Below are 11,275 nucleotides of genomic sequence, written 5' to 3' on the forward strand. Positions count from 1 at the left end.
TGTTTTTAAGAACTACCCAAGCCCCATCACTATATGAACATAGACACATATGCACGACATGTTTCTGCAATCTGATTAAAATACAGATCTATATTTCATTTCGTTTCGTTTTTTTTATACTTTTGATGCCAGGCCTACACAACATGAAGTTTAGACAAGTAAAACGTAATCTTTTGAACTATAACAAACGAAACGAAATAGGTTCTGTGTTTTAATCAGATTGATGTTTCTGCTACCTTATTGTAAGTCCTATGTTGTCTTATTCTAAAAAAATAAAAACAACCAACGTTCAACCACTATAAGTCAATGTTTTTTTTTAAGGAGGACCCCAAAATATGACCCCTCCCGGACAAGTGTTTAAATGCTGATTCAAATGGCGGGGGGGGGGGGGGGCGGGTATACTATTAAAAACTGGAGTCACCAGCTCACCCCGCTGACAGCACGTTATAAAGATCCCATGGCAGTTGAAAATTGATATCCCGATAAAATGTTCCTCATAGCACACTGCAACTATCTTAATTGGTAAAGATTTAAAAGTAAAACGTTAAATCCCATTTGATTTCAATCCCAGTAACACCCTAGAACATGCAATTAAGTGTTTTTCTTTCTTCCCCGGACACGATCTAAAAACAATGCTCTTTTATCTTTCCACATGTCATGAACAAATATTGCTCAATATTTATAAAGGTGAAGGCCACACCCTTGTATTCAATTTGTATGAATAACTGATCAGCAAGAACTATATAGGTGTTATATAGCTTACTTCTGTTGAGGTCTTTATTTGATACTTTAAGACTATGATGTAAATGATAAGATTCTTCAGTATCATAGTGAACAGGTGTGTTGACGATAATGATTGTTGGAGTATCAGCTCTTCTTACGGTCCTTCTAGTGGAAGGTAAGTCATATTTAAATATACGGAGCGGTAGCCCAATGGAATCAGCCTACCTAAAAATGTGTACCGGTTTTCCCCTAAGTATGGTTTAATGGTTGAGAGCGAGACATTAAGTAATATATTGATACTGGACGAGGCGTTAGCAGGCGCGGATCCATGATTTTTTGCAGGGGGGGGGGGTCTAGGTTGGATAATTGCGGTGGGCGTAGTCAATCGCCGCGAGCGCCGAAGGCGCTAAACGTTGTAACGGGGGGTCTGGTGGCTCTCCCCTAGAAAAATTTGGTAAATTAGATTCAATTTGGTGCATTCTGACGTATTTCCGAAATTACAGGTCTAAAAATCGCCAATAAAATCGCATAAAATGTCCTTAAAATGTTGATGGGGAATGCTCCCTTTACAGGTGAGGATTGATGATGAATTTAGTTTATTGTTAATCTCTAATTATCCGATTTTAATCCGCGCCTGGTTAGCCGAGTGTTGTTTCAATATATTACGCAATGTCTTAAGCTCGAGACCATTAAACAACTTAAAATACAGACACTATCCCGTACCCGCTTTTCAATGAAATACGCCACGCGAGTCCAATATTTCATCTAGTATAGATAATGTACGATTAGAAAGTTGTCCGTACATTATTGGAAATAATTGTACACCAACATCAAAGGATGACGTCACATCTGTATTTTAAATGGTATTAATGCATGCATATCTGGTATCATCAGATTTGAGTCTGCCGGGTATCTGGTGGTGGGTGTGGTATTCCACGTTCAAAATGCCATGCCCCCAACCAGGCTTGATTAGCTCAAAAGTGCACCACATGAAAATCGTACATTGGTGTACCGTACATCTTCGGGTAAACTCTGACAGACATTTCTAGTGGTGGGGTACCGCTGACAGAGTTATTTAATTGCCAGACATTTGTATCCCTGACAAGAGTTATCTAATTTTCAGACCACAACTAGGCTAGATTAGCTGAAATCTGTACCACCCAAAACAGTTTTGGAGTTGTTCAGTTCCACCACAGGAATCATGAATGACTACTGCCAGACATTTTGTGCGGTGGGTTACCCTAACAGACTTGCCCCAAAATGCGATAAAAAGGGCGATAAACTGCGGTTCATTAGCCGAGTTCGATGCAGAACAGTAGGACGTTAACCCCCATTTCATTTCATTTCATTTCTGTACTAGATATCTAGATAGACCTATACGGCTATTTAAATTTAGTAATATACCTTTAGCTTGTGTCAACATTAATCTGACCCACTTTAAACATTATCTTCAAATGAGCTTACATAATTTGCACTTTGGACGCATTTTTAAAAAATTTTACCTGCATATTTAGACATAACTGATTGTAATGTATGTATAAACGTTACGTAGGCCTAAGCACACACAATAAATATGTTCTTTGCCTATAATGTATTACTTTTAGACGTAACACTCAATGCCGGATTGACACCCATGGGACCCCTGTCGCACTTATGTAAATGAGGGCCCTGTTCAACCACAATCCCCAAATAGGGTAAGTTTAAACTGAAATTGAATTATATACAAAACATGTCCTAAACTGAATACACAGTGGTGAGCAATGCATGTCAAATATCAAATTGCTGTTTAGAAAACAAGTTTCTGTATTCTAGCTTAACCTGCTACGGTTTACACTTTTAATTTTACCTTGCAGCCTGTCAGAATAAAACTGAGGTTTAACGTTCTCCTGTTCTGCACCGACTGGGCAAATGAAGACGGAAATGAATTCGGGTTTAACGCCCTACTCTTATATCGAATTCTTAATGTCAAGGGATCTTTTACGTGCACACTAACGTGTATACGGGACCCCAATTTTTCGTGCCATACGAACGATTAGACACTGTCCTTGTCAAACCCCCTTAGTCCTGCACCACCGACGGTGGCTAGGTGGTTAAGAGCTGGCTCGCTAGCCTGGAGGTCGGGTGTTCGATCCCTGCATTGGACGAGAAAGGAGCCACGGTGGCTAGGTGGTTAAGACGCTGGCTCACTAGCCTGGAGGTCGGGTGTTCGATCCCTGCATTGGCCGAGAAAGTTCATCGGGATTTTCCGACGTGGTTTCCCCTTGTCAGTGGTGCAGAACGGAGGGCCTGACAAGGACAGCTGTCTAGTCCTTCGGATGAGACGAAAAACCGAGGTCCTGTGTATACATTGGAATGCACTTAAAAGATCCCTTGGCAGTTGGAATTCAATATAAGAGTAGGCGATAGTGCCGCTGCCCGGGCAAAATTTCCCTCATAGCACACTGTATGGCGTATGCCCGTCTTCATTAGCCCAGTATAGGAGCAAAACAGTAGGACGTTAAACCCCATTTCACTTCATTTCATCTGGATTTTCCGACGTGGTTTCCCCTTGTCAGTGGTGCAGAACGGAGGGCCTGACAAGGACAGCTGTCTAGTCCCTCGGATGAGACGAAAAACCGAGGTCCCGTGTATACATTGGAATGTACGTAAAAGATCCCTTGGCAGGTGGAATTCGATATAAGAGTAGGCGATAGTGCCGCTGCCCGGGCAAAATTTCCCTCATAGCACACTGTATGGCGTATGCCCGTCTTCATTAGCCCAGTATAGGAGCAGAACAGTAGGACGTTAAATCCCATTTCATTTCATTTCTGCACCATCGACAAGGGGAAAAACTGCGCCAGGCCAACACCGGGAGCGAACCCGAGCCATCATTGTTAGCGAGCCAATATCTTGCCCATCGTCTTATTTTGAATTCCAACTCTCAAAGGTGCATGTCAATGTGTACACGGGACCTCCGTTTTTCGCCCCATTCGAACGACTATTGTCTGTCACACCTTTTGGTGCACGGTAACTCTGCTTCTTGGAGTAGATATAAGATAATTATGTACCAGTTGATTGGTTTGTCCGCCTGTCTCGTCTGCCTGTATGTGACAGTAAATACATCTGATTCTATTTGAGGTAGAAGGTTCAAACTTTTGTTAGGTGTTCATCATTTATTAAATGTCTTGACCTGTATTTATCTGATAAACACATCGGGCTTACATTCCACAATCTGTCCAACACATAACCCACGAAAGTAATAAAGTACAAAAACTATTTTATTTTAAATATTGTAGACGTATGTGGTCGTGGTGCAGGCAGACGCGGATCTCCTAGTGGTTCGTAAGTATAAATATGTTACCAAATAAAAAAAAACATGCTTCCCTCCCCCCAGTTACCGAGAGCGTTCACGTGCTTATAAATGTTCGAAAAATAATTAGAATCTGTTTAGCGATTGTCAGATTATGTTCTAGGGACTGAATAATTTGCGTGGAGCATTTTAAGGGTGAGGCTTTATCCGACGTCATATTTCTAAATAGCAGAATCCCACATTCATTTTTTAAAATCCAATTTAGGGTGGTTAACGCGTGCGCGTTGGATCATTATGTCTGTCCCTCCCACAGTTACTGAGAGCGTCCACGGGCTTATAAATGTTCGAAAATTATATTAGCGATTGTCAAATTATTTTCTAAGGACTGACTAATTTGCGCGGGGCATTTTAAGGGTGAGCCTTTATCCGACGTCACATTATAAATGTATTTTCTACATATTATAATCACACATTAATTTTTTAAAATCAAATTTTTGGGGTTGGATGAGTGGTTAACGCGTGCGCGTTGGATCATTATGTCTGTCAATAAGTCAAGTGGGGTGGCTTTAATTCCCCGCTTGTACGTGACAAGGCGTAGGGTCGCTTGTCCAACCTCGTGGGTTTTCTCCGGTTTCCTCCCACTACTAAAGTCCTCTACGCGCAAGCGAATTATTTAAATAAAATTGAAAGATATGTTAGTCCCGAAACGTCCCAGTGTGTGTCGAGTGGACGTTACCCCCCCCCCCCCACACACACACACACACACATACCTCTGCCCCCCCCCCTCTCTCTCTCTTATGTTGTTTTATCTTCCATTATTCCCAGATGAGAGAATGCTGAGGCAATATATATTGGTTGCTTTGTGGGAGGTTACTTTATAGTAGGAATCACCATGCTACTAACTTACTTCTGTTGCAAACGAAGGCTACGTCGAATGCAAGCTGCTGAGCATATTTCCAGTTTTTCCAGTGAGACAGGTATGATTAACTGGTACTTATGAAATGGCATTATTCAAAATCTGTTGAAAGCTACAAATCGCGTTGTCAGAGCATTTAATTCCCCCGCCCCCCCAACCCACTCGTGCGTCTATATACGCCAATACGCCAACATTTCAGTGTGGACGTATTTCCGGTCCGCTGGTCATCAATTAGCTTGTGAACGCAGCAGTTATGCACCTTTTCCGAAAATATTGTGAATGTGATAAAGGCTATAATTGTCGATGGATTATTTTCAAATTTGGTGTGAGGCATTGTGGTCAAGAGGGGACGAACCCTATTGATTTTCTGCCATTCTCCGGTCTGGAGCCATCCCCCCTTTGCCGTAAAGCATCAATTTCCATCGTTCCGCGACTTTTCGTTTGAAATTAAGCACCCTTTCATACTCCTATGCCGAATTCCATGTGACAATGGTCCCTTTAGCTGCACGCCCATGTTTGCATAGGAACCTCGTTTTTTTGTCCCATTCGAACGACTATACGTTGTTGCATGCGCCCTCCGTTCTGTGACACTTACAGGGGGAAACCAAGCCGGTCAACACAAGGATAGAGCATGGGGCCTCCGGGTTAGCGTGTCAACGCTCGTGTAAGTTTCCGTATGGATCCCACAAATTACGAAGTAGGATTGAAATCGTGGTTTTAATCGGGGAGTAGTCGTAGTGATTCTGACATGTCTTATCGTATCTTATCGTATTTCGAACTACGATTGAAATCGTGGTTTTAATCGGGGAGTAGTCGTGGTAATTCTGACAGGTCTTATCGTATCTTGAGGTCAGTCGTAACTATCGTGTTGATCGTAAAAGTTTTGGCGGGTTCAAAACTTTTATACGATTAATTGTCAATCGCGATCATCGCTACAGGTCGTATCTAATCGTTCTTCCAAATCGTGGTAATCTGAATCAGCCTTGGACAATACAAACACCACGCTCTGTTATGCTAGGTTCCCACAACCATGATTGCCGCTACGATTGAAATCGTGGTTTTATTCGTGGAGTAATCGTGGTGATCCTGTCAGTCGTGGCAATCGTGTTGATCGTATCGAAAGGTGTCCAAACGTCTCTGCACGTATCAGATCGTGGACTCTATAGGGACAATCCTGTCGTTAAACATCGCACGGCAGTGGGAACCTAGCATTAAAATGCACTGCAATCTACGTAGACGTATATGAAACCAAGAAGTCCACGGTCAGTGACAGCTCGTGACACTCGAAATTGACTAGTCGTGACCAGAACGTATCGACTCCCATCACCTCGTATCCAAATGTGAAATTTCAGCTACGAATGACCGGTGGAGTGGCTCAACGATTAAAACAAAATAAAGAATGCCTTTGTCCTCGCTGTTTGTGGATATTTACGAATTATCGTTTAGGTGATCTTTAAGAAAACTAAGTAACACCATGAAACGAAAAGAAAGTAATTTAAACATTAGATGGCCATTGCGTATTGTCTAAAATTCCGAATATCTTTAGTCCGAATTATTGTGCTTTAAAAAATGCAAAGAGATACATATAGATTTAATGTTATATACGAGGGGTGATTGATAAGTAGTGAGCCCCGATTGGAAAACCGTGCAACACAATGATACCACGTTTTGCACATGCACCATTATGTTGCTCGGGCTCTGTCACAAACTTTCATCACATTCGGTTAAACTGTTTGGTTGTGACAGGTCATAACAATCAAGTAGGGTCTGCTGTTATCAGAAAATGGACCATTTTGAGGCGAGAGCTGTGATTAAGTATCTGCATAAAAAGGGTCTAACACCGAAAGCCATACATGATGATATGGTTGAGACATTAGGAGATGGTGCTCCTTCATATGTCACAATTAAAAGGTGGTCAGCTGAATTCAAGCAAGGTCGAGACAGCATTGAAGACGAACCACGCCCTGGTCGACCAAAAACTGTCAACACCTGAAATGGTACTAAAAATCCATGATCTGATAATGAATTACCGGCGAGTTACTGAACGATTTATAGCTGGGGTAGTTGGTATTAGCCAGGAGAAAGTTCATTCTATTATCACTGAAACTTTGGAAATGACAAAGATTTCAGCACGCCTCATCAAAAGCGTTCACGACACATCATTTCAGAAGAGAATCTAGCTTTGCAGTTGAGGCAAGAAATTAAGACCAAAAGACGAGGAAAGCTGACCAAGGGTGTGATTTTCCACTAGGACAATGGGCCAGTGCACAAATCAGCTGTTGTCATGTCAGCAATCCATGACTGTGGTTTTCAACTTCTTCAGCATCCAGCCTACTCTCCTGATTTAGCTCCCTCAGACTTCTATCTGTTTCCTGCTCTAAAGAAATGTCTTTCCGGTAGGCATTTCCCGTCTGACGATGACGTCATTGCCGCTGTGGATGATTTTCTACACACCCAAGTCAAAGACTTCTACAGAACTGGAATAAAGGCTCTGCAACACCGATGGCAGAAGTGTATTACATTGAAGGGGGACTATGTTGCAAAATAAATACATTTGATTTGAATTTCTTGCTTCTTTCTGTGTTAGACTCACTACTTATCAATCACCCCTCGTAGTAGATGTAAATGTATGTTTGTTATTATTATTATTTCTTCAGAAATGATCAACGGATATATGTATTTTGTCCATGATAAACGTGAACCAAATGTCAAGCCATCATCTGAGCCAGAATCCAAGAGTACCTTCCCCTTTGAACCCGTTCGAAACCAGCCTCTAAACTATATATAGCCAGTAATTTTTCTGTGTTAAATCAGTTTGTTACATTTTCCTTTATTTTTATATCCTGGTGAAAAGGTGATTTCAGGAATATCATCGTGTTAATGGTTATCATTTGGAGGATTTATGTCTATCTTACTCAAATCTATGAATATCTTACTCAAATCTATGAATATCTTACTCAAATCTATGAATATCTAAAAGCATTACTTAATTCAATACAAATCTTGTCACCTATTCCTTCAAAAATAAAGTGTAGAACGTCTTGCAGTTGGGTGTTCATCAGCCAAGTTGTGCAACCACCGCTTCTATCTTTAACTAATTAAAAAATAATAAGTTTTTATAAAATGAAAGTTTATAAATAGATAGTGTATATTTTGTATCTTATACATATCTGTCAATCAACCGCCCTGAATCGACTATAGGTACATGGGGAAAGGAACCCCTGTGGTATTTTCAAAACTGTATTTTGTTTTTGAATCGCCTGTATATCTCAAAGACTTTCTTAATAATTATACAACTCAACCCCTACTGCGTTCTCCATATCTTCACCTGACATGCCAAAAAGTAAAACACTTCTTAATCAACCCTCTTCTCGGTGGTAGCACAAAAACTGTAGCACGATATCTACTTTAAAACAAGGACCAGTTCTCAATCCAATTTTGTTTTGCCAAATATTTTTAAAAATTATGTTATATCTGTATTGTGCTGTTTTTCATAATAGCCTACTTAACTTGTCTCAGTGTGTATGCTTTATTTTTATACAATGTGTTTATGATCAGATATTTATTTTGCACAAGCCTTACAGAGCAGCTTCAAAAGCTGGATTTTGGCGCTGTACAGAGTTAATAAATTATTATTACTATTAATATTTTTATAGGGTCTCCTAGTGACAAAGTTAAAACGTTGAATGAAATGTGTCACATTAAAGGAGCTAAATCGCTAATATTTGGGACCTAGAAATTGACCCAAATGGGTCGCAACGCATATAATAATGTAATCTGATTGTATATAAACTGATTTACATTCAATTGTTTCCTTTTTGACCCTAATTTCAAATCAGTTATGTCCAGCGAAATACGGCATGGGTCTCAACCGAATAGCAATTTCTAGCGTCTGGTTATTCCAGCCTATTGCGCATGCTCTCCAGATAAAATATGGCGTCACCGTTTGACATGAGTTGTGCAATATGTTTAGCCTTGTTCTTTCTGGTCACTTGTTACAAATGACGTTGAAACCCACTATGGTACACGATTCGTGTACCAATGGTAAACTGTTTATTTTGTCTTAAATATTGGATATAAGAAGCTTACCTTTTCCTGGTAAGATCACAACATCAATGTTGATTTGAATTGACAAATAATTCGTATGTTCAACGTGTAAGACTTCGGATGATATTGAGGTAAGGGCCGGTCCCACAAAACGTATGCAAAAAGGACACAGCGGACGAGCAAACTTTCGGGGGTGGCTCCATCCGTTTTCATCCGCTCCAGAAATGGACAAAATTGACATAAATTTGCGAAAACAGAACGGAAAAGAACGAACGTGGGAAGTATGTAGCGGGGATGTTAAATGGATGTTCATCGGAAGCGGATGGAAGTGGATGACAGCTCCGAAGGGGTTAGGCAAACTCCAGACATCCTTCAATATACCAGATACATCCCAGATACAAACGCTTTGTCCGTTTTGAATACTTTATATACGAGATGCATACGCTTACATCCTTTCTATTTCCGTGCTACTAACGATGTATAGACGTTCCCTGTACCTTATCTTTCCTCCCTCTTTCAGTTTTCAGCTGGAGCGGGTGTGAGTTGCGAGGATGCCCAGAGGATGCAGAGAGGATACATTGGACGTTAAACGGGTGATAACGGACATGGAACGTTTGGTGCTCGTATATGTCGCGCATTTACATCGTACACGGCAGAAAGTTCATCCGTTATAAAAGTTTTGTGCAGCTCAAAACTTTTAGCGCGGATGAATTCAAAGTGAACGGATGCTCGATGGATAGAGCGTATGAAACACGTATGCAATGAGTACACAACGGATGCATGGCGTTTTCAAACGGAGGGCACGTTTTTCCCCCGTTTTACATCCTCTTTGCATCCGTAAGTGCAGTGGGACCGGGCCTTTAGAGACTTAGCTACTTTAAGAATTGTTCATACGCCTGTCTCTCCGTCTCCGCTCATTTCTAGTCGTCTGCCTAACTGTCAGTAAACTCCAGTATATATAGCACCGGAGAATAGATAAGACACATGATCATACATGCAATTGTCTTTTTATCTCGTCATGGTGAGCTTACTGACCAGTGCATATTCTTTTGAAGTCATGTGGATCTTGTACACAGATCATATGTAGTTTGCAAATGACATATGGGATTAATTACATGTTTAATTAGATCATAGCCAGTCCGTGCCTTAACAGAAGTTTATACAGAGTTGAAACGTCAATATCATATATTATCAAAAACCAGCTGAGGTCATACCGAAGTACCTAAATGACCGTTCAATTTGATGAAAGTTATCGAGTACTTTTTCACATTGTTATAGAATGTATTATTTATCTTTGAATTATTTATATTATTCATTGTTTAGGTATGTATATAAAGATAATGAAATATAATTTTCGGCTTATACACACTTTTTCTGTATATTATTATAATATATGCAAAAACTTGAAAAATATTGTAAGATATTGTCACTTGCGAATTTTCTTCTTTTGATTGACGTAATACATAATTTAAACAGAGAAAACAAAAATCCTCTTTAATCTGTGGTTATTTCCCACCCTAGTTATAATTTGCTAGGGCCATAAATGAATTTTCAGAAACTACCATCTTTCAGCACCATAGCTGACGCGTCAAACACGAAACTTGTTTGAATACTTACCGATGTAATAAACAGTAATTGTATTCCATTAGAACTGTTACCGGTGTTATTTCCAGTTCAATAATTAAATCTTTGGACAAGATTACTAATTTTGGTGGTATTAAGGCATCAGTGAATCATTAACAATTGAATTATAATTCATACACCAATGTTTGTTAATTTGCTCATTTATTCTACCAGCCAATACATTTTTTGTGCAATTGAAATATTAAAACCGATATTAAAATCATCATCCCTGTTTGTTATTTGATTATACACCACATTGGTTTGAATAATTGGAAGCTTTATATAGCATAAAGCAACAATAAAAAATACCAAAGATTAATTGTGTAAGTGTTGTCGAGATATCTGAATGAAGCACTAATATTTTCAGCTTTCTATGTCCATCCATTAGAAAATAGATTAGTGGTTTTCCAGGACACCTAATTAACTCCAAAATTATTTCTGTCAGACTTCCGGTAAGGCACAACTGGAAACCACTATAAGACACTGTTTGATTTTAAGGACTACCCCAGCCGTATCACTATATGAACAGAGACATATAAACACTAAATGTTTTTCCAACCTTATATAGTACTATGTTGTCTTAGTCTGAAAAAAAAAACAATCAACCTGCAACCACTATAAGACACTGTTTGACTACCCCAGCCCTATCACTATATGAACAGAGGCACACACAGTCA

General features: G+C 39.8%; 1 long non-coding RNA gene across 1 annotated transcript; it reads left to right on the forward strand.

The window, feature by feature from the left end:
* The first annotated feature begins 715 nt into the window (after positions 1–715).
* LOC126827307 (uncharacterized) lies at positions 716–8,699 on the forward strand. Its single transcript, XR_007682650.1, has 4 exons — positions 716–898; positions 3,999–4,044; positions 4,838–4,989; positions 7,586–8,699. It is a non-coding gene; the product is annotated as an uncharacterized LOC126827307 (long non-coding RNA).
* Positions 8,700–11,275: the final 2,576 nt, after the last annotated feature.

This window comes from Patella vulgata, chromosome 7 (genome assembly GCF_932274485.2).
Source record: "Patella vulgata chromosome 7, xgPatVulg1.2, whole genome shotgun sequence".
In the NCBI taxonomy this organism is placed as follows: domain Eukaryota; kingdom Metazoa; phylum Mollusca; class Gastropoda; family Patellidae; genus Patella; species Patella vulgata.